The sequence below is a fragment of the Chiloscyllium plagiosum genome, unplaced genomic scaffold, assembly GCF_037043375.1.
Source record: "Chiloscyllium plagiosum isolate Xiang-an unplaced genomic scaffold, Cpla_swu_hap1 HiC_scaffold_13, whole genome shotgun sequence".
Lineage (NCBI taxonomy): Eukaryota > Metazoa > Chordata > Chondrichthyes > Orectolobiformes > Hemiscylliidae > Chiloscyllium > Chiloscyllium plagiosum.
Window position 1 is genome coordinate 72367778 of NW_028270151.1, and position 23603 is coordinate 72391380.

Consider the following 23603-nt stretch of genomic DNA (forward strand, 5'->3'; position numbering starts at 1 on the left):
GAAATGAGGAAACTGGAGAAATCTGAGTTCATCCCTTGTGGTTGGAGGGTTCCTAGGCAGAAGATGAGGCGCTCTTCCTCCAACTGTCGTGTTGCCCCGCCCCCACGCCGATCTCCGTCACCACGCCCAACTCTGCCCCCACGTCGATCTCCGTCATGTCTAACCCCGTCCCCACGTCGATCTCCGTCCCCGCCCCCACGCCCAACCCCGCCCCCACTCCCAGTTCCAGCCCCACACCAGGTCCTAGCTCCCAGCCCTGCCGTGTGTTCACCATCCCTCCAGACCTCCCCCTCTCTGAGGATGAAAGATCAGTCCTCAGCAGAGGCCTCACCTTCATTCCCCTATACTCTCGGATCAACGAGTTCAACACGCGGCGAGACATTGAACAATTCTTCCGCCGCCTTCGCCTCCGTGCCTACTTCTTTAACCAAGACTCCCGCCCACCCTCTGACGACCCCTTCTCCCACCTCCAACACACCCCATCCACCTGGACACCCTGTGCTGGCCTCTTACCCGCCCTCGATCTCTTCATAGCCAACTGCCGCCGCGACATTAACCGCCTCAACGTCTCCACCCCCTCACCCACTCCAACCTCTCACCCTCGGAACGTGCGGCCCTCCACTCCCTCCGTTCCAACCCCAACCTCACTATCAAACCAGCAGACAAGGGAGGCGTGGTAGTAGTTTGGCGCACCGACCTCTACACCGCTGAGGCTAAACGCCAGCTCGCGGACACCTCCTCCTACTGTTCCCTTGACCATGACCCCACCTCCCACCAACAAACCATCATCTCCCAGACCATCCAGAAACTCATCACCTCAGGGGATCTCCCATCCACCGCCTCCAACCTCATAGTCCCACAACCCCGCACCGCCCGTTTCTACCTCCTGCCCAAAATCCAAAAACCTGACTGCTCTGACCGACCCATAGTCTCAGCCTGCTCCTGCCCCACTGAACTCATCTCTGCATACCTCGACACGGTCCTGTCCCCCTTAGTCCAAGAACTCCCCACCTACGTTCGGGACACCACCCACGCCCTCCACCTCCTCCATGATTTTCGCTTCCCCGGTCCCCAACGCCTTATCTTCACCATGGACATCCAATTCCTGTACACCTCCATGCCCCATCACGAAGGACTTAAAGCCCTCTGCTTCTTCCTTTCCCACTGTACCAACCAGTACCCTTCTACTGACACCCTCCTTCGACTGATGGAACTGGTCCTCACCCTTAACAACTTCTCTTTCCAATCCTCCCACTTCCTCCAAACCAAAGGAGTAGCCATGGGTACCCGCATGAGCCCCAGCTATGCCTGCCTCTTCGTAGGATATGTGGAACAGTCCATCTTCCGCAGCTACACTGGCACCACCCCCCACCTTTTCCTCCGCTACATCGATGACTGTATCGGTGCTGCCTCGTGCTCCCACGAGGAGGTTGAACAGTTCATCCACTTTACCAACACCTTCCACCCCGACCTCAAATTCACCTGGACCGTCTCAGACTCCTCCCTCCCCTTCCTAGACCTTTCCATTTCTATCTCGGGCGACCGAATCGACACGGACATTTACTATAAACCGACCAACTCCCACAGCTACCTAGACTATACCTCCTCCCACCCTGCCCCCTGTAAAAACGCCATCCTATATTCCCAATTCCTTCGTCTCTGCCGCATCTGCTCCCAGGAGGACCAGTTCCAAAACCGTACAACCCAGATGGCCTCCTTCTTCAAGGACCGCCATTTCCCGCCAGATGTAGTTGACGATGCCCTCCACCGCATCTCTTCCACTTCCCGCTCCTCCGCCCTTGAGCCCCGCCCCTCCAACCGCCACCAGGACAGAACCCCACTGGTCCTCACCTACCACCCCACCAACCTCCATGTACAACGTATCATCCGCCGTCATTTCTGCCACCACCAAACGGACCCCACCACCAGTGATATATTTCCATCCCCTCCCCTATCAGCATTCCGAAAAGACCACTCCCTCCGTGACTCCCTCGTCAGGTCCACACCCCCCACCAACCCAACCTCCACTCCCGGCACCTTCCCCTGCAACCGCAAGAAATGCAAAACTTGCGCCCACACCTCCCCCCTTACTTCCCTCCAAGGCCCCAAGGGACACTTCCATATCTGCCACAAATTCACCTGCACCTCCACACACATCATCTATTGCATCCGCTGCACCCGATGTGGCCTCCTCTATATTGGGGAGACAGGCCGCCTACTTGCGGAACGTTTCAGAGAACACCTCTGGGACACCCGGACCAACCAACCCAACCACCCCGTAGCCCAACACTTTAACTGCCCCTCCCACTCCAACAAGGACATGCAGGTCCTTGGACTCCTCCATTGCCAGACCATGGCAACACGACGGGTGGAGGAAGAGCGCCTCATCTTCTGCCTGGGAACCCTCCAACCACAAGGGATGAACTCAGAGTTCTCCAGTTTCCTCATTTCCCCTCCCCCCACCTTGTCTCAGTCAAATCCCTCGAACTCAGCACCGCCTTCCTAACCTGCAATCATCTTCCTGACCTCTCTGCCCCCACCCCACTCCGGCCTATCACCCTCACCTTGACCTCCCTCCACCTTTCGCATTTCCAAAGCCCCTCTCCCAAGTCCCTCCTCCCAACCTTTTATCTTAGCCTGCTGGACACACTTTCCTCATTCCTGAAGAAGGGCTTCTGCCCGAAACGTCGATTCTCCTGTTCCTTGGATGCTGCCTGACCTGCTGCGCTTTTCCAGCAACACATCTTCAGCTCAAAATAATTTTGACCCAACTGGGAAGGATGTGCTGCTGGATCTGATGGCGGGATGGAAAAACTGTTGTGGGGTGCAGGGAGCTAAGCATAAATGTCTAAGGGGCAAATATCTGCTTCTGGATGATCATCATATGTACATTGGGACAAGTTTAGTGCAAAAGAAGATTTGCAACTATCTTCAGCCAGAAATGCCAAGTGGATAATCCATCTTAGCCTTATATATGTCAGTTTTCAGTAAATTTGATTCAATATGACATCAATAAATGGCTGGATACTGCAATGGCTGTGTTCTCCGATGACACTCTAGTAATAGTACTGAAGATCTATACTCCAGAACTTGCTGTTTCCCTAGCCAAGTTCTTCCAGAACAGTTACAACACTAGCATCTACCTGACAGTATGGAAAATTACCTCAGATATGTCCTGGGCACAAAATGCAGGACAAATCCAACCTGGCCAATTACTGCCCCCTCAGTCTACTCTCAACTATCAGTGATGTGATGGAAGGTGCATGTTGTGATTGGCATGGGGTCAGCCAGGTGATTGTAATAGAAGATGAGTTTCCCTGATTGAGGCTGTTAGCCTGGATCAATCAGGGAGTCCTGGCTGACAGACATATATAGGAGAGGCAGAAGCATCTGAGTTGAGTTTAACCCGAAGTGAGATGTTGAGAGAATGTTTGGTATATGGGATTAATAATGTGACCACATAAAAGACTGATTGGTTATGTCCAAATGGACTTCAAGCAGGTGCTACAACTGCTAAGGTCTTCCCTTGGGATGGTGAATTATTTTGGGAAATTCAAATGTAACCCAGCCTCTATCCTGGCACCCTTACAATTGCTCCTGAAAAAGGATCAGGTTGAAAGTGGTTTTATAGCCAAGTTGTAGCATTTCGGCAAGTGAAGAAGCAACAATCATTGTCTCAGGTGTTGACACACTTAGATGCCAAGCGACATGCGATGCTGACATGTGATTCCTCCCTGTATGATATCGGGGGAATGGTGGCTCCCTGGTGGCCCAATGGAGAGGAAGGCCCCACAGTGTCTGTTTCCTGGTCCTTGGCTGATGCCAAACACACATACACCCAGAGAGAGAGGGAAGGTTTAGCAGTCACCTCTGGTGTGACCAATGTCCACTCTTATCATTACCGACATAAATTTGTCATGATAACATTGCACAAATCCCTGTTCAGGCTACATAAAGAGGGTAGGCCTGTGCCACCCACAGCTTCAGGCTGAGTTCAGTGGAGGGCTCTTATTCTCTTTTGGGCCATTAACATTTGGTTATGGGAACCAAAGCCAAGGTTCCTTGGACAATGGGGGAGATCGAGAACCTGAGTAAACGATAAAGAGGGTAAATTCTGCAAATGAGAACTAGGTTAATTACAATCAGTTGAGAGACGTGTTTTGAAAAGTAATGTGGACAAAAAGAGAGTAAAAATAGAGTGATAGTTGACATAAAAGTGAACAATCTCATATTCTATCAACATGTGAATGAAACATAATTAAACAGGTGGCTTGCTTCCTAATCAGGATAAGAAAGGCGATATACACTTTGGAGTACAGGACAAGGTGAGAAGAGTTACAAGTGGTGATGCTCGATAAGGAAATGGTTGCTGACAGAGCATTGATAGAGGTGGAGATAATAGCGTTCATGATGGTGTGAAGATTGATTGAAAGGATTTGGTGGAAAGACGAGCACTACCTAGAGAGAACAGAACATTGAGAGAGATGGTTTGCAGCTCAGGCTGCTAAAAGATATTTAGATGGAGAGAGTGGAAGGAATTTACAGAATATCCCAGACAGCCCTCAACATGGAAAAGTGCTAGAGGTTTGGTGTGTGACAAATGTGACATCATTATTCACAAATATAATTAACAGACACATGAAGAATGTGGAGGTTCTCCCTGGTTACTCACTCCCCAGTGCAGTGTTACCCATAGTAGGGGAGGCAATGGGCAGATTGCCCATCAATGGGCTGATTGAAACCATTCAGTGGTCAATTAATGCGAGGTTAGTGGCATCCCACTTCACACAGACCCCAGCCCCATGTACGACTCACCATGATAGGTGTATTCAAAGTCCCGGGAGATCTACGTTGAATATATGAAGAGAAACACCCATATGGTGATAGGGTCAAGACCCATAGCACTCTCAGCTACAATGACTGACAAATGAGCAAAAGGCAACAGCAGGCAAAATACTGGAAGAGGAAATTAGAATTTGGGATATATTGTGTGAAAGTAAGCTGAAGGCAGATTGACACTTTTCAAATGGAATTTGATAGATACCAGAAGAAGTGCAACCTCAATTATTTAGGTTCTCAATTGTACAATGAAACAGAGTACAATTGAAGACATCAACCAAATAAAACCACCAAGGATTGGGATTAACTAAAAGTTGTTCAGTGGTGGGCACAAAGACAATGCCTTCTGTAAGAAGTTCTTTCAAGTGAAGAGAAGCTAAAAATAGGGACTGGGGCTGATGCACTCATTTAATCGCCTTATCAAAGTATTCACAGAGGCACAGTAAACCCACCTCCACAACATCACCTCCCTTCACAGAACATGGACAGATGGTTGATGATCTGAGAGGATATATACAAACTGCATTTCAAAGAGCTTCCAAAATTTCAAACTAGTCAGCCAGCGAGGAAACCTCTTTTGAGAAAATGAAGCAATTTCTTGTGGTGCTGATGTTTCTCAATATCATCTCCTTCATTGCATTAGCAGGTGAGCAGGTGGACTGCTTATACCTCTTTTTTTATATCTGATGTCTTGTCAATTAAACTAACCTTAGAATAGACCAAATTGCACACACTGTGGAATCTTGTCAAATTGTCTGTCTCTAACTGAGATTCGAAAGCTTTCCTGAACCAAATTTCAAGACTTCTAAAATGCCTCTTAACAGACTGCATTGTAGATTGCAGCAAATATAAGTAAGTTCTGAGTGAAACAACTAGACAGATTTTCAGCAACTACAAAATGTTTGCCAGTCCTTTATTATGTTCTTCAATGGTTTCATCTGTTAAGGGATATATTTGATTGACAACTATAGAAGTTGCTAGGAAGGAATAATGCATTATAATATATACAGCACATCTTCGTCTTTTATTATTTGAAAGACAATTTTAATTTAATTTGTCTTATCCTCGAGTTCATGATTGGATAGTTAGCATGGTTAATACATTCCACTGTGTGTTGTGAAGTACAGTGATTATGGTTAGCAAAACCCACAAGAATCATACTTGTAGTGTTCTCTATTAAAACAATATGGATGATTCATTGGACCTTCTCAACTGGTGGACTGTTTAACTTATCAATAACCTGCCACTGGCCGATGTGCTTTCAGGAGGCTTCCCCTTCAATTCAACACTGCTAATATATACATGAGATATTTCAACACTTTAGTGAGTGCAGTAATGAGAGATTGCCAATGACCATTGCAAAAGTTTCCTTTGGATCATCATACAGTCAACCTTGACTAAAACGGGACCATTAGTTGTTCTTAAGCGCTTGGGTTTATACAAATAAGCTGCATTGAAATGTCATGTTAAACCACTAGTAAATGTTGAGATCAGGAATAATCCTACTCTTCCATCAGTCCCATACTGAACTTAAAAACTGCTCTTTACAACTGAGCAGAAACCAAGTCAAGGTTTTGTAATTAATGGCGAAAAATATAATCAATTATGCTTTACCAAATTTTACCACACTCTTGTTTCAGTGCCCAGAGTGAGGACAGTGGCCAGGGGCCTGGAGAGAAGATGGATTGGCCAGCTGCCGGGAGCAGAGTAGGAATGGCCGCCTGCGGGCCTGGAATGAATTTGGCTAAGGGTTGGGAACAAGCGGATCCCAGGCAGACCACATGACATCCCTCATAGAAAGACTGTAATGTCTAACTTTTAAGCTTTATTTCTCATTTTCTGAACTTATACTATGGATATCTGCAATGTAATGTAACATTTTTTTCTTCATTTGCTCTATTTTGCTTACCTAAGATCTGTACCTTGTTACTTTGTACCTAAGATAGCATCGTGTTTTGGTGACATTGTACACTTATCACTGCTCTCCAGGTCTTTTGTAACTTGAGTGCACATGACACCAAATTCAATTCTAATTCTAATTCTTATTCTAATATAGTCCTGAATGTTGGGCGATATCAGGCTGTAACACTCAGCAGTGGACAGTTCTTTGGACTGGAAGCCCAGCAGGTTTCAGACACAGCAAACTGCATCTTTCACTGAGTTGATGATCTTCCAGCTGCTGTTGATGGAAATGACACAATTTTAGATTTCAGGCAACATGTCCACCCATTAATAAACTGTTCCAATGGGTGGACATCAGAAAGGAAATGCCAGGATTTAGTATTATGATCAAAATAACATCATTTCTTCTTGCTTTCTGTGTTGGAGTCTGATTGGTGACACAAGGTTCAGGCACTTGATGGCTGAGGTTGCTGTAATGTTAGTTTGTGCTTTGGACTTTAAGGGTACAGTTTTCTCCAGTGGTCTCATTAGCTCTGGGTTGCCTTCATCCATACTCACATGTTGTGTTTCTTTTGCAGGTTCAGCACAATGTGTTGTGAGTTTGGTTGATGACGCAGCCATAAACCCTGCAGAAGGTAATAATAACAAAGTTAAAACATCTAATTGTAAGAATTGACTATTTTTTGACGATTGCTTTTGACTCAAGTATAGTGTGGGTATATTGATTGTAAAATCAATTTGTACTTCAACATATTTCAGAATTTACCAATACAACTTGTAATTAATTGGCTGAGATTTCAGTGTGTTCCTGGCCAGTTGTCATTTAGAGTGGGATGTATGGTTGGTGGTTGTCATGTAACATTGCATGGGTACAGAATTCCTGATCAGAAAAGTGTAATGTACAGGCTGTATGTTTCATCATACATTTGCTGTTTTTTTCACGTTGAAGCTATTTTAACGTTTTTTTTTCTCTCCTTGCTCCTCAGCTATTGTTAACCTTGGCTCATTTGCTAGCATTCTTGCTTCTGAGTTACATTGTGGGTTCAAGCCAAACTTAAGAGTTGAGTGCAAATGAAATCAAGGCTGCTGCTTCAGTGCAGTACCGAGGGAATGCTGCAGTATCAGAGGTCCATCTTTCTCATGAAGAGATAAATCAAAGTGTCTTGTGCCTCTGCTGCACATATGGTCTTGTGGCCCTTCTACAAAGACTGTTCTCTCTGGAATCTTGAAGTAATATCCTATGACGTAACTAGATGACCATCTTTGGTGATTTTGTCATGGTTTGTGGTTGCTTGTTGCTTACAAGTTGAGTTGAAGTTGATAAGATTTCTCTCTCCTTCAGTATTTGCACTTCTTGTACTGGATTGGCCATAAAATGCTTTGTGAAGTTGTGAAAGACTCCGATTCAATCAGTTCACAAATTGCTTCCTAATGTTGGATTATTCTTTTCATGGGATATTAATATCACTGGTAAGGTCAGTATTTACAGAATATAGGAGGCATGGTTAGTAAGTTTGTGGATGACACCAAAATTGGTGGTATAGTGGACAGTGAAGTAAGTTCTCTAAGATTGCAAAGAGATCTTGATAAATTGGATCAAGGAGTGGCAGATGGAGATTAATTTGGATAAATGTGAGGTGATGCGGTTTGGTAAAATAAACAAGGTCAGGATTTGTACAATTCATGGTAGGGTCCTGGTTATATTTGTAGAATAGAGAAGTCTAGGAGTTCAGGTGCATAATTCTTTGAAATTTGAATTGGGTCGACAGGGAGGTTAACAAGTCATTTAGCATGCTTGCCTTCATTGCTCAGACCTGTGAGTATCGGAGTTGGGATGTTATGTTGAGGTTGTTCAGCTTGTTGGTTAGGCCTCTTCCAATATATTGCATGCAGTTCTGTTCACCCTACTATAGGAATGATATTATTATATTGGAAAGGTTCAGAAACGATTTACCAAGATGTTGCCAGGGCTAGATAGTTTGAATTATAAGGAGAGGCTGGATAGGCAGGGACATTTTTTACTGGAGTGGAGGAGGTTGAGGGGCTCCTTGTAGAACATTACAAATCATGAGGGGAATAGCAAAGGTGTTTTTTTTTTCCCAAGGATGTGGGAGTTCAAAACTAACAGTGTATTGTTAAGGTGAGAGGAGAAAGATTTAAACAGGACCTGAGAGCAAATGTTTCACACAGAGGGTGGTACCTGGAAGGAATGAGTTGCCAGAGGAAGTGGTAGACGCAGATACAGTTACAATATTAAAAGTACATGAGTAGAAAGGGTTCAGAAGGATGTGAACCAAATGCAGGCAGGTGGGACTAGTTTAGTTTGGAAGCATGTTTTACATGGACTGGTTGGACTGAAGTGTCTGTTTCCATGCGGTATGACTCTATGGCTCTACGTGCCAGTACAAACCATCAAGCAAAGCAAAATCAATTCATCGCTCTGGCCTACTTAAATTGCTAGGTTTGGAAAAGGCAGGAAGCAGTTTACCAAGAAAAATATGACACTGTCAATGATTGGCTGACAATAGAGTCTGAAAGCACCAGTTCTGCTCTTTAGAGATAGAAACACACAATTTCATCATGTCCACTCTGTTCCCTGCCCTGGAAGCCTAAGTGACAGCAGATCACCCTCTCACTAAACACAGCTCCAAGCAACCAGGGGAAAGTTGCTCCCAGTTCAGTTTTCGAGAGCTGAAATTGAACCTGCCTCTTGGTTCCAATCTCCGCTGGGAAAATCAGACACAGAAATTATCGAGCAAGGAAAAGGAAGGTACATTGAGAGTGCTGATTAGGAAAGACATTTTATGCTGGGGGAGAGATGATCCTTTAGGGGGCAGTGACAAAACCATTTGGTTAGACTCATGGAGCAAACAATATACAGTCACATTACTGAAGATATTCACACAGTGTGTGAGAGATAGTGAGGAACAAAGTTGCTGATAAATCACAGATGTGTGAGAATTGTAGTGTTTTAATTTTCAAATATAGAATGTGACAATGATTGAGGAACAAGGCAGAGGAGGAATTTATGAAATATAAAAAGAACTTGCTGGAATGAAATAATCTTGACTCAACTGGGAAGGATGGGTTGCTGGATCTGATAGAGGGATGGAAAAGCTGGTGTGGGGTTCAGGGAGCAACATATTTGCTGAAGGATGATCATCATATGTACATTTGGACAGGTTTAGTACAAAAGAGGATTTGCAACTATCTTCAGCTTGACGTTCCAAGTGGACAGTCCACCTCAGTCTGCACCAGTATTCCACACATCACACATTCCAGTCTTCAATGATTTTCATTCTTCCACATCATATCAAGAAATGGTTGGAGGTACTGGATAGTGAAAAGGCTATGGGCTCTGATAACATTCTGGTATTGGTACGGAAGACTTGTGCTGCAGAATATGCTGCTCCCCTGGCCAACTTCTTCGAAACCAGTTGCAACAATGTGCACGTGACAAAGTGTGAAATTGTCACAAGTATGTCCTGTACACAAATGATAGGACAAACCCAATCTGACCAATTACGGACCTGTCAGACTATTCTCAGTCATCAGGGAAGTGATGGAAGGATCCATCAAAGTAGTACCTTCTCAGCAAGAAATTGCTTGCTCACAGAGTTTGGGTTCTGGCAGGGCGACTCAGCTCCTGAACTGGTTTCATCTTGACAGATAATTACGAAACGTTGCTGGGAGGAAATAATGTCTATGAAATTGTATACAGCACATTTCAGACATTTTCTACTGGGAAAACAATTTTGTTTTGGTTTTGATTTATGGATGGTTGATGAGCATTGGTAATACATTTCACTGTGTGTTGTGAAATACAGTGATTATAAAGTACTGAAACTCAAAGGAGTCACATTATCAGAGTTCTCCATTAAAATAATGTCAGAGATTCATTGGACCTTCTCGACAGACAGACTAGTTAACTTATCAAAAACGTGGTACTGGTCTAGGTGGTCCCAGTCGGCTTTCCCTGCAATTCGAGTTCAAGCAAAATTATATAAGGGAGATTTCCGAGTAGGTGGGGAGCAACCGGAAGGCAGTGCAGCAGCAGCACTGAGGGAGTACAAAACTGACTGAGAGTATTGAACTCGCTGAGCACGGGGAGTGAGTATAAAACTCACTGAGCACGGGGAGTGAGTATAAAACGCACTGAGCTCGGGGAGTGAGTATAAAACGCACTGAGCACGGGGAGTGAGTATAAAACTCACTGAGCACGGGGAGTGAGGATAAAACGCACTGAGCTCGGGCAGTGAGTATAAAACGCACTGAGCTCGGGGAGTGAGTATAAAACGCACTGAGCACGGGGAGTGAGTATAAAACTCACTGAGCACGGGGAGAGAGTATAAAACGCACTGAGCACAGGGAGTGAGTATAAAACTCACTGAGCACGGGGAGTGAGTATAAAACTCACTGAGCACAGGGAGTGAGTATAAAACGCACTGGGCACGGGGAGTGAATATAAAACTCACTGAGCTCGGGGAGTGAGTATAAAACGCACTGAGCACGGGGAGTGAATATAAAACTCACTGAGCACAGGGAGTGAGTATAAAACGCATTGAGCATGGGGAGTGAGTATAATACTCACTGAGCTCGGGGAGTGAGTGTAAAACGCACTGAGCACGGGGAGTGAATATAAATCTCACTGAGCTCGGGGAGTGAGTATAAAACGCACTGAGCACGGGGAGTGAATATAAAACTCACTGAGCACGGGGAGTGAGTATAAAACGCGCTGAGCATGGGGAGTGAGTATAAAACCCATTAAGCATGGGGATTGAGTATAAAACTCATTAAGCATTGGGAGTGAGCATAAAACATACTGAGCTCGGGGAGTGAGTATAAAACTCATTGAGCTCGGGGAGTGAGTGTAAAACTCACTGAGCTCGGGGAGTGAGCAAAAAACTCACTGAGCTCGGGGAGTGAGTATAAAACTCACTGAGCTCGGGGAGTGAGTATAAAACCCATTAAGCATGGAGAGTGAGTATAAAACACACTGAGCTCGGGGAGTGAGTATAAAACTCACTGATCTCGGGGAGTGAGTATAAAACTCAGTGAGCTCGGGGAGTGAACATAAAACCAATTAAGCATGGGGAGTGAGTATAAAATTCATTAAGCATTGGGAGTGAGTATAAAACACACAGAGCTCGGGGAGTGAGTGTAAAACGCACTGAGCACGGGGAGTGAATATAAAACTCACTGAGCTCGGGGAGTGAGTGTAAAACGCACTAAGCACGGGGAGTGAGTATAAAACCCATTAAGCACGGGGAGTGAGTATAAAACTCATTGAGCTCGGGGAGTGAGTGTAAAACTCACTGGGCACGGGGAGTGAATATAAAACTCACTGAGCTCGGGGAGTGAGTATAAAACGCACTGAACACGGGGAGTGAGTATAAAACGCACTGAGCACGGGGAGTGAATATAAAACTCACTGAGCTCAGGGAGTGAGTGTAAAACGCACTAAGCACGGGGAGTGAGTATAAAACCCATTAAGCACGGTGTGTGAATATAAAACACACTGAGCATGGGGAGTGAGGAGAAACTCACTAAGCTCGGGGAGTGAGTATAAAACTCATTGAGCTCGGGGAGTGAGTGTAAAACTCACTGAGCTCGGGGAGTGAGCAAAAAACTCACTGAGCTCTGGGAGTGAGGATAAAACTCACTGAGCTCGGGGAGTGAGTATAAAACTCATTAAGCATGGGGAGTGAGTATAAAACACACGGAGCATGGGGAGTGAGTATAAAACTCACTGAGCTAGGGGAGTGAGTACAAAACCCATTAAGCATGGGGAGTGAGTATAAAACACACTGAGCATGGGGAGTGAGTATAAAACACACTGAGCATGGGGAGTGAGTATAAAACACACTGAGCATGGGGAGTGAGTATAAAACACACTGAGCATGGGGAGTGAGTATAAAACTCACTGAGCTCGGGGAGTGAATATAAAACCCATTAAGCATGGGGAGTGAGTATAAAACACACTGACCTCGGGGAGTGAATATAAAACCCATTAAGCATTGGGAGTGAGTATAAAACTCACTGAGCATTGGGAGTGAGTATAAAACTCACTGAGCTCGGGGAGTGAGTATAAAATTCATTAAACATGGGGAGTGAGTATAAAACTCACTGAGCTCTGGGAGTGAGTATAAAACACACTGAGCTCGGGGAGTGGGTATAAAACTCACTGAGCACTGGGAGTGAGTATAAAACTCTCTGAGCTCGGGGAGTGAGTATAAAACTCACTGAGCTCGGGGAATGGGTATAAAACTCACTGAGCACTGGGAGTGAGTATAAAACTCACTGAGCTCGGGGAGTGGGTATAAAACTCACTGAGCACAGGGAGTGAGTATAAAACTCACTGATTCTGGATTAGTGGTGCTGGAAGAGCACCTGCAGTTCAGGCAGCATCCAAGGAGCTTCCTTGGATGCTGCCTGAACTGCTGCGCTCTTCCAGCACCACTAATCCAGAATCTGGTTTCCAGCATCTGCAGTCATTGTTTTTACGTTATAAAACTCACTGAGCTCGGGGAGTGAATATAAAACTCACTGAGCACGGGGAGTGATTGCAAAACTCACTGAGCTCTGGAAGTGAGTATAAAACTCAGTGAGCTCTGGGAGTGAGTATAAAACTCACTGAGCACGGGGAGTGAGTATAAAACTCACTGAGCTCTGGGAGTGAGTATAAAATCAATTAAGCATGGGGAGTGAGTATAAAACACACGGAGCATGGGGAGTGAGTATAAAACTCACTGAGCTCTGGGAGTGAGTATAAAACTCACTGAGCACAGGGAGTGAGTATAAAACTCACTGAGCACGGGGAGTGAGTATAAAACTCACTGAGCTCGGGGAGCGAGTATAAAACTCACTGAGCTCAGGGAATGAGTATAAAACTCCTTAAGCATGGGGAGTGAGTATAAAACACACTGAGCATGGGGAGTGAGTATAAAACTCATTAAGCATGGGGAGTGAGTATAAAACACACTGAGCTCGGGGAGTGAGTATAAATCTCACTGAGCTCGGGGAGTGAGTGTAAAACTCACTGAGCTCGGGGAGTGAGTGTAAAACTCACTGAGCTCGGGGAGTGAGCAAAAAACTCACTGAGCTCTGGGAGTGAGGATAAAACTCACTGAGCTCGGGGAGTGAGTATAAAACTCATTAAGCATGGAGAGTGAGTATAAAACACACGGAGCATGGGGAGTGAGTATAAAACTCACTGAGCTAGGGGAGTGAGTATAAAACACACTGAGCATGGAGAGTGAGTATAAAACACACTGAGCATGGGGAGTGAGTATAAAACACACTGACCTCGGGGAGTGAATATAAAACCCATTAAGCATTGGGAGTGAGTATAAAACTCACTGAGCTCGGGGAGTGAGTATAAAACCCATTAAGCATGGAGAGTGAGTATAAAACTCACTGAGCTCGGGGAGTGAGTATAAAACTCATTAAGCATGGAGAGTGAGTATAAAACACACGGAGCATGGGGAGTGAGTATAAAACTCACTGAGCTCGGGGAGTGAGTGTAAAACCCATTAAGCATGGGGAGTGAGTATAAAACACACGGAGCATGGGGAGTGAGTATAAAACACACTGAGCATGGGGAGTGAGTATAAAACACACTGAGCATGGAGAGTGAGTATAAAACACACTGAGCATGGGGAGTGAGTATAAAACACACTGAGCATGGGGAGTGAGTATAAAACACACTGACCTCGGGGAGTGAATATAAAACCCATTAAGCATTGGGAGTGAGTATAAAACTCACTGAGCATTGGGAGTGAGTATAAAACTCACTGAGCTCGGGGAGTGAGTATAAAATTCATTAAACATGGGGAGTGAGTATAAAACTCACTGAGCTCTGGGAGTGAGTATAAAACACACTGAGCTCGGGGAGTGGGTATAAAACTCACTGAGCACTGGGAGTGAGTATAAAACTCTCTGAGCTCGGGGAGTGAGTATAAAACTCACTGAGCTCGGGGAATGGGTATAAAACTCACTGAGCACTGGGAGTGAGTATAAAACTCACTGAGCTCGGGGAGTGGGTATAAAACTCACTGAGCACAGGGAGTGAGTATAAAACTCACTGATTCTGGATTAGTGGTGCTGGAAGAGCACCTGCAGTTCAGGCAGCATCCAAGGAGCTTCCTTGGATGCTGCCTGAACTGCTGCGCTCTTCCAGCACCACTAATCCAGAATCTGGTTTCCAGCATCTGCAGTCATTGTTTTTACGTTATAAAACTCACTGAGCTCGGGGAGTGAATATAAAACTCACTGAGCACGGGGAGTGATTGCAAAACTCACTGAGCTCTGGAAGTGAGTATAAAACTCAGTGAGCTCTGGGAGTGAGTATAAAACTCACTGAGCACGGGGAGTGAGTATAAAACTCACTGAGCTCTGGGAGTGAGTATAAAATCAATTAAGCATGGGGAGTGAGTATAAAACACACGGAGCATGGGGAGTGAGTATAAAACTCACTGAGCTCTGGGAGTGAGTATAAAACTCACTGAGCACAGGGAGTGAGTATAAAACTCACTGAGCACGGGGAGTGAGTATAAAACTCACTGAGCTCGGGGAGCGAGTATAAAACTCACTGAGCTCAGGGAATGAGTATAAAACTCCTTAAGCATGGGGAGTGAGTATAAAACACACTGAGCATGGGGAGTGAGTATAAAACTCATTAAGCATGGGGAGTGAGTATAAAACACACTGAGCTCGGGGAGTGAGTATAAATCTCACTGAGCTCGGGGAGTGAGTGTAAAACTCACTGAGCTCGGGGAGTGAGTGTAAAACTCACTGAGCTCGGGGAGTGAGCAAAAAACTCACTGAGCTCTGGGAGTGAGGATAAAACTCACTGAGCTCGGGGAGTGAGTATAAAACTCATTAAGCATGGAGAGTGAGTATAAAACACACGGAGCATGGGGAGTGAGTATAAAACTCACTGAGCTAGGGGAGTGAGTACAAAACCCATTACGCATGGGGAGTGAGTATAAAACACACTGAGCATGGAGAGTGAGTATAAAACACACTGAGCATGGGGAGTGAGTATAAAACACACTGAGCATGGGGAGTGAGTATAAAACACACTGACCTCGGGGAGTGAATATAAAACCCATTAAGCATTGGGAGTGAGTATAAAACTCACTGAGCTCGGGGAGTGAGTATAAAACCCATTAAGCATGGAGAGTGAGTATAAAACACACGGAGCATGGGGAGTGAGTGTAAAACTCACTGACCTCGGGGAGTGAATATAAAACCCATTAAGCATTGGGAGTGAGTATAAAACTCACTGAGCTCGGGGAGTGAGTATAAAACTCATTAAGCATGGAGAGTGAGTATAAAACACACGGAGCATGGGGAGTGAGTATAAAACTCACTGAGCTCGGGGAGTGAGTGTAAAACCCATTAAGCATGGGGAGTGAGTATAAAACACACGGAGCATGGGGAGTGAGTATAAAACTCACTGAGCTCGGGGAGTGAGTATAAAATTCATTAAACATGGGGAGTGAGTATAAAACACACTGAGCATGGGGAGTGGGTATAAAACTCACTGAGCACTGGGAGTGAGTATAAAACTCTCTGAGCTCGGGGAGTGAGTATAAAACTCACTGAGCTTGGGGAATGGGTATAAAACTCACTGAGCACTGGGAGTGAGTATAAAACTCACTGAGCTCGGGGAGTGGGTATAAAACTCACTGAGCTCGGGGAGTGGGTATAAAACTCACTGAGCACAGGGAGTGAGTATAAAACTCACTGATTCTGGATTAGAGGTGCTGGAAGAGCACCTGCAGTTCAGGCAGCATCCAAGGAGCTTCCTTGGATGCTGCCTGAACTGCTGCGCTCTTCCAGCACCACTAATCCAGAATGTGGTTTCCAGCATCTGCAGTCATTGTTTTTACGTTATAAAACTCACTGAGCTCGGGGAGTGAATATAAAACTCACTGAGCACGGGGAGTGATTGCAAAACTCACTGAGCTCTGGGAGTGAGTATAAAACTCAGTGAGCTCTGGGAGTGAATATAAAACTCACTGAGCTCGGGGAGTGAATATAAAACTCAGTGAGCTCTGGGAGTGAGTATAAAACTCACTGAGCTCGGGGAGTGAATATAAAACTCACTGAGCACGGGGAGTGATTGCAAAACTCACTGAGCTCTGGGAGTGAGTATAAAACTCAGTGAGCTCTGGGAGTGAGTATAAAACTCACTGAGCACGGGGAGTGAGTATAAAACTCACTGAGCTCTGGGAGTGAATATAAAACTCACTGAGCACAGGGAGTGAGTATAAAACTCACTGAGCACGGGGAGTGAGTATAAAACTCACTGAGCTCGGGGAGCGAGTATAAAACTCACTGAGCTCAGGGAATGAGTATAAAACTCCTTAAGCATGGGGAGTGCGTATAAAACACACTGAGCATGGGGAGTGAGTATAAAACTCATTAAGCATGGGGAGTGAGTATAAAACACACTGAGCTCGGGGAGTGAGTATAAAACTCACTGAGCTCTGGGAGTGAGTATAAATCTCACTGAGCTCTGGGAGTGAGTATAAAACCCATTAAGCATGGGGATTGAGTCTAAAACTCACTTAGCTCGGGGAGTGAGTATAAAACTCACTGAGCTCTGGGAGTGAGTATAAAACCCATTAAGCATGGGGAGTGAGTCTAAAACTCACTGAGCTCGGGGAGTGAGTATAAAACTCACTGAGTTCGGGGAGTGAGTGTAAAGCTCACTGAGCACTGGGAGTGAGTATAAAACTCACTGAGCTCGGGGAGTGAGTCTAAAACTCACTTAGCTCGGGGAGTGAGTATAAAACTCACTGAGCTCTGGGAGTGAGTATAAAACTCACTGAGCTCGGCGAGTGAGTATAAAACTCACTGAGCTCTGGGAGTGAGTATAAAACTCACTGAGCTCGGGGAGTGAGTATAAAACTCATTAAGCATGGGGAGTGAGTATAAAACTCACTGAGCTCTTGGAGAGAGTATAAAACTCACTGAGCTCGGGGAGTGAGGATAAAACTCACTGAGCTCGGCGAGTGAGTATAATACTCACTGAGCTCGGGGAGTGAGTACAAAACCCATTAAGCATGGGGAGTGAGTATAAAACACACTGAGCATGGAGAGTGAGTATAAAACACACTGAGCATGGGGAGTGAGTATAAAACACACTGAGCATGGGGAGTGAGTATAAAACACACTGACCTCGGGGAGTGAATATAAAACCCATTAAGCATTGGGAGTGAGTATAAAACTCACTGAGCTCGGGGAGTGAGTGTAAAACTCATTAAGCATGGAGAGTGAGTAAAAAACACACTGAGCATGGGGAGTGAGTATAAAACTCACAGACCTCGGGGAGTGAATATAAAACCATTAAGCATTGGGAGTGAGTATAAAACTCACTGAGCTCGGGGAGTGAGTATAAAACTCATTAAGCATGGAGAGTGAGTATAAAACACACGGTGCATGGGGAGTGAGTATAAAACTCACTGAGCTCGGGGAGTGAGTATAAAACTCACTGAGCTTTGGGAGTGAGTGTAAAACTCATTAAGCATGGAGAGTGAGTATAAAACACACTGAGCATGGGGAGTGAGTATAAAACTCACTGACCTCGGGGAGTGAATATAAAACCCATTAAGCATTGGGAGTGAGTATAAAACTCACTGAGCTCGGGGAGTGAGTATAAAACTCATTAAGCATGGAGAGTGAGTATAAAACACACGGTGCATGGGGAGTGAGTATAAAACTCACTGAGCTCGGGGAGTGAGTATAAAACTCACTGAGCTTTGGGAGTGAGTGTAAAACTCACTGAGCTCGGGGAGTGAGTATAAAACCCATTAAGCATGGGGAGTGAGTATAAAACACACGGAGCATGGGGAGTGAGTATAAAACTCTCTGAGCTCGGGGAGTGAGTATAAAACTCACTGAGCTCGGGGAGTGAGTATAAAACTCACTGAGCACTGGGAGTGAGTATAAAACTCTCTGAGCTCGGGGAGTGAGTATAAAACTCACTGAGCTCGGGGAGTGAGTATAAAACTCACTGAGTTTGGGGAGTGAGTGTAAAGCTCACTGAGCACTGGGAGTGAGTATAAAACTCACTGAGCTCGGGGAGTGGGTATAAAACTCACTGAGTTCGGGGAGTGAGTATAAAACTCACTGATTCTGGATTAGTGGTGCTGGAAGAGCACCTGCAGTTCAGGCAGCATCCATGGAGCTTCCTTGGATGCTGCCTGAACTGCTGCGCTCTTCCAGCACCACTAATCCAGAATCTGGTTTCCAGCATCTGCAGTCATTGTTTTTACGTTATAAAACTCACTGAGCTCGGGGAGTGAATATAAAACTCACTGAGCACGGGGAGTGATTGCAAAACGCACTGAGCTCTGGGAGTGAGTATAAAACTCAGTGAGCTCTGGGAGTGAGTATAAAACTCATTAAGCATGGGGAGTGAGTATAAAACTCACTGAGCTCTTGGAGAGAGTATAAAACTCTCTGAGCTCGGGGAGTGAGGATAAAACTCACTGAGCTCGGCGAGTGAGTATAAATCTCACTGAGCACTGGGAGTGAGTGAAAAACTCACTGAGCTCGGGGAGTGAGTATAAAACTCACTGAGCTCGGGGAATGAACACAAAACTCATTAAGCATGGGGAGTGAGTATAAAACACACTGAGCATGGGGAGTGAGTATAAAACACACTGAGCATGGGGAGTGAGTATAAAACTCATTAAGCATGGGGAGTGAGTATAAAACACACTGAGCTCAGGGACTGAGGATAAAACTCACTGAGCTCGGCGATGGAGTATAAAACTCACTGAGCTCGGGTAGTGAGTATAAAACTCATTAAGCATGGGGAGTGAGTATAAAACTCACTGAGCTCGGGGAGTGAGTATAAAACTCACTGAGCACTGGGAGTGAGTGTAAAACTCACTGAGCTCGGGGAGTGAGTATAAAACTCACTGAGCTCGGGGAGTGAGTGTAAAGCTCACTGAGCACTGGGAGTGAGTATAAAACTCACTGAGCTCGGGGAGTGAGGATAAAACTCACTGAGCTCGGCGAGTGAGTATAAAACTCACTGAGCTCGGGGAGTGAGTACAAAACCCATTAAGCATGGAGAGTGAGTATAAAACACACTGAGCATGGGGAGTGAGTATAAAACACACTGAGCATAGGGAGTGAGTATAAAACACACTGACCTCGGGGAGTGAATATAAAACCCATTAAGCATTGGGAGTGAGTATAAAACTCACTGAGCTCGGGGAGTGAGTATAAAACTCATTAAGCATGGAGAGTGAGTATTAAACACACTGAGCATGGGGAGTGAGTATAAAACTCACTGACCTCGGGGAGTGAATATAAAACCCATTAAGCATTGGGAGTGAGTATAAAACTCACTGAGCTCGGGGAGTGAGTATAAAACTCATTAAGCATGGAGAGTGAGTATAAAACACACGGAGCATGGGGAGTGAGTATAAAACACACGGAGCATGGGGAGTGAGTATAAAACTCACTGAGCTCGGAGAGTGAGTATAAAACTCATTAAACATGGGGAGTGGGTATAAAACTCACTGAGCTCTGGGAGTGAGTATAAAACTCTCTGAGCTCGGGGAGTGAGTATAAAACTCACTGAGCTCGGGGAGTGAGTATAAAACTCACTGAGTTTGGGGAGTGAGTGTAAAGCTCACTGAGCACTGGGAGTGAGTATAAAACTCACTGAGCTCGGGGAGTGGGTATAAAACGCACTGAGCACAGGGAGTGAGTATAAAACTCACTGATTCTGGATTAGAGGTGCTGGAAGAGCACCTGCAGTTCAGGCAGCATCCAAGGAGCTTCCTTGGATGCTGCCTGAACTGCTGCGCTCTTCCAGCACCACTAATCCAGAATCTGGTTTCCAGCATCTGCAGTCATTGTTTTTACGTTATAAAACTCACTGAGCTCGGGGAGTGAGTATAAAACTCACTGAGCACGGGGAGTGATTGCAAAACTCACTGAGCTCTGGGAGTGAGTATAAAACTCAGTGAGCTCTGGGAGTGAATATAAAACTCACTGAGCACGGGTAGTGAGTATAAAACTCACTGAGCTCGGGAAGCGAGTATAAAACTCACTGAGCTCAGGGAATGAGTATAAAACTCATTAAGCATGGGGAGTGAGTATAAAACACACTGAGCATGGGGAGTGAGTATAAAACTCATTAAGCATGGGGAGTGAGTATAAAACACACTGAGCTCGGGGAGTGAGTATAAAACTCACTGAGCTCTGGGAGTGAGTATAAAATCAATTAAGCATGGGGAGTGAGTATAAAACACACGGAGCATGGGGAGTGAGTATAAAACTCACTGAGCTATGGGAGTGAGTACAAAACTCACTGAGCTCTGGGAGTGAGTATAAAACTCACTGAGCTCTGGGAGTGAGTATAAAACTCACTGAGCACAGGGAGTGAGTATAAAACTCACTGTGCTCGGGGAGCGAGTATAAAACTCACTGAGCTCAGGGAATGAGTATAAAACTCATTAAGCATGGGGAGTGAGTATAAAACACACTGAGCTCGGGGAGTGAGTATAAAACTCACTGAGCTCTGGGAGTGAGTATAAATCTCACTGAGCTCTGGGAGTGAGTGTAAAACTCACTGAGCTCTGGGAGTGAGTATAAAACCCATTAAGCATGGGGAGTGAGTCTAAAACTCACTTAGCTCGGGGAGTGAGTATAAAACTCACTGAGCTCTGGGAGTGAGTATAAAACCCATTAAGCATGGGGAGTGAGGAGAAAACTCACTGAGCTCGGGGAGTGAGTATAAAACTCACTGAGCTCTGGGAGTGAGTATAAAACCCATTAAGCATGGGGAGTGAGTATAAAACTCACTGAGCTCGGGGAGTGAGTATAAAACTCACTGAGCTCTGGGAGTGAGTATAAAACCCTCTGAGTTCGGGGAGTGAGTATAAAACTCACTGAGCTCGGGGAGTGAGTATAAAACTCACTGAGTTCGGGGAGTGAGTGTAAAGCTCACTGAGCACTGGGAGTGAGTATAAAACTCACTGAGCTCGGGGAGTGAGTCTAAAACTCACTTAGCTCGGGGAGTGAGTATAAAACTCACTGAGCTCTGGGAGTGAGTATAAAACTCACTGAGCTCGGCGAGTGAGTATAAAGCTCACTGAGCTCTGGGAGTGAGTATAAAACTCACTGAGCTCGGGGAGTGAGTATAAAACTCATTAAGCATGGGGAGTGAGTATAAAACTCACTGAGCTCTTGGAGAGAGTATAAAACTCACTGAGCTCGGGGAGTGAGGATAAAACTCACTGAGCTCGGCGAGTGAGTATAAATCTCACTGAGCACTGGGAGTGAGTGAAAAACTCACTGAGCTCGGGGAGTGAGTATAAAACTCAGTGAGCTCGGAGAATGAACACAAAACTCATTAAGCATGGGGAGTGAGTATAAAACACACTGAGCATGGGGAGTGAGTATAAAACTCATTAAGCATGGGGAGTAAGTATAAAACACACTGAGCTCAGGGACTGAGGATAAAACTCACTGAGCTCGGCGAGTGAGTATAAAACTCACTGAGCTCGGGTAGTGAGAATAAAACTCATTAGTCATGGGGAGTGAGTATAAAACTCACTGAGCTCGGGGAGTGAGTATAAAACTCACTGAGCACTGGGAGTGAGTGTAAAACTCACTGAGCTCGGGGAGTGAGTATAAAACTCATTGAGCTCTGGGAGTGAGTATAAAACTCATTAAGCATGGGGAGTGAGTATAAAACTCACTGAGCTCGGGGAGTGAGTATAAAACTCACTGAGCACTGGGAGTGAGTGTAAAACTCACTGAGTTCGGGGAGTGAGTATAAAACTCACTGAGCTGGGGGAGTGAGTATAAATCTCACTGAGCTCGGGGAGTGAGGATAAAACTCACTGAGCTCGGGGAATGAACACAAAACTCATTAAGCATGGGGAGTGAGTATAAAATACACTGAGCATGGGGAGTGAGTATAAAACTCATTAAGCATGGGGAGTAAGTATAAAACACACTGAGCTCAGGGACTGAGGATAAAACTCACTGAGCTCGGCGAGTGAGTATAAAACTCACTGAGCTCTGGGAGTGAGTATAAAACCCATTAAGCATGGGGAGTGAGTCTAAAACTCACTGAGCTCGGGGAGTGAGTATAAAACTCACTGAGCTCTGGGAGTGAGTATAAAACTCTCTGAGCTTGGGGAGTGAGTATAAAACTCTCTGAGCTCGGGGAGTGAGTAGAAAACTCACTGAGCTCGGGGAGTGAGTGTAAAGCTCACTGAGCACTGGGAGTGAGTATAAAACTCACTGAGCTCTGGGAGTGAGTATAAAACTCACTGAGCTCGGGGAGTGAGTATAAAACTCACCGAGCTTGGGGAGTGAGTATAAAACTCAATGAGCTCGGGGAGTGAGTATATAACTCACTGAGCTCGGGGATTGAGTATAAAACCCATTAAGCATGGGGAGTGAGTATAAAACACACTGTGCAAGGGGAGTGAGGATAAAACTCAATGAGCTCAGGGAGTGAGTATAAAACCCATTAAGCATGGGGAGTGAGTATAAAACACATTGAGCGCTGGGAGTGAGTATAAAACTCTCTGAGCTCGGGGAGTGAGTATAAAACTCACTGAGCATGGCGAGTGAGGATAAAACTCTCTGAGCTCTGGGAGTGAGTATAAAACTCACTGAGCTCTGGGAGTGAGTATAAAACTCACTGAGCTCGGGGAGTGAGTATAAAACTCACTGAGCATGGCGAGTGAGGATAAAACTCTCTGAGCTCTGGGAGTGAGTATAAAACTCACTGAGCTCGGGGAGTGAGTATAAAACCCATTAAACATGGGGAGTGAGTATAAAACACACTGAGCATGGGGAGTGGGTATAAA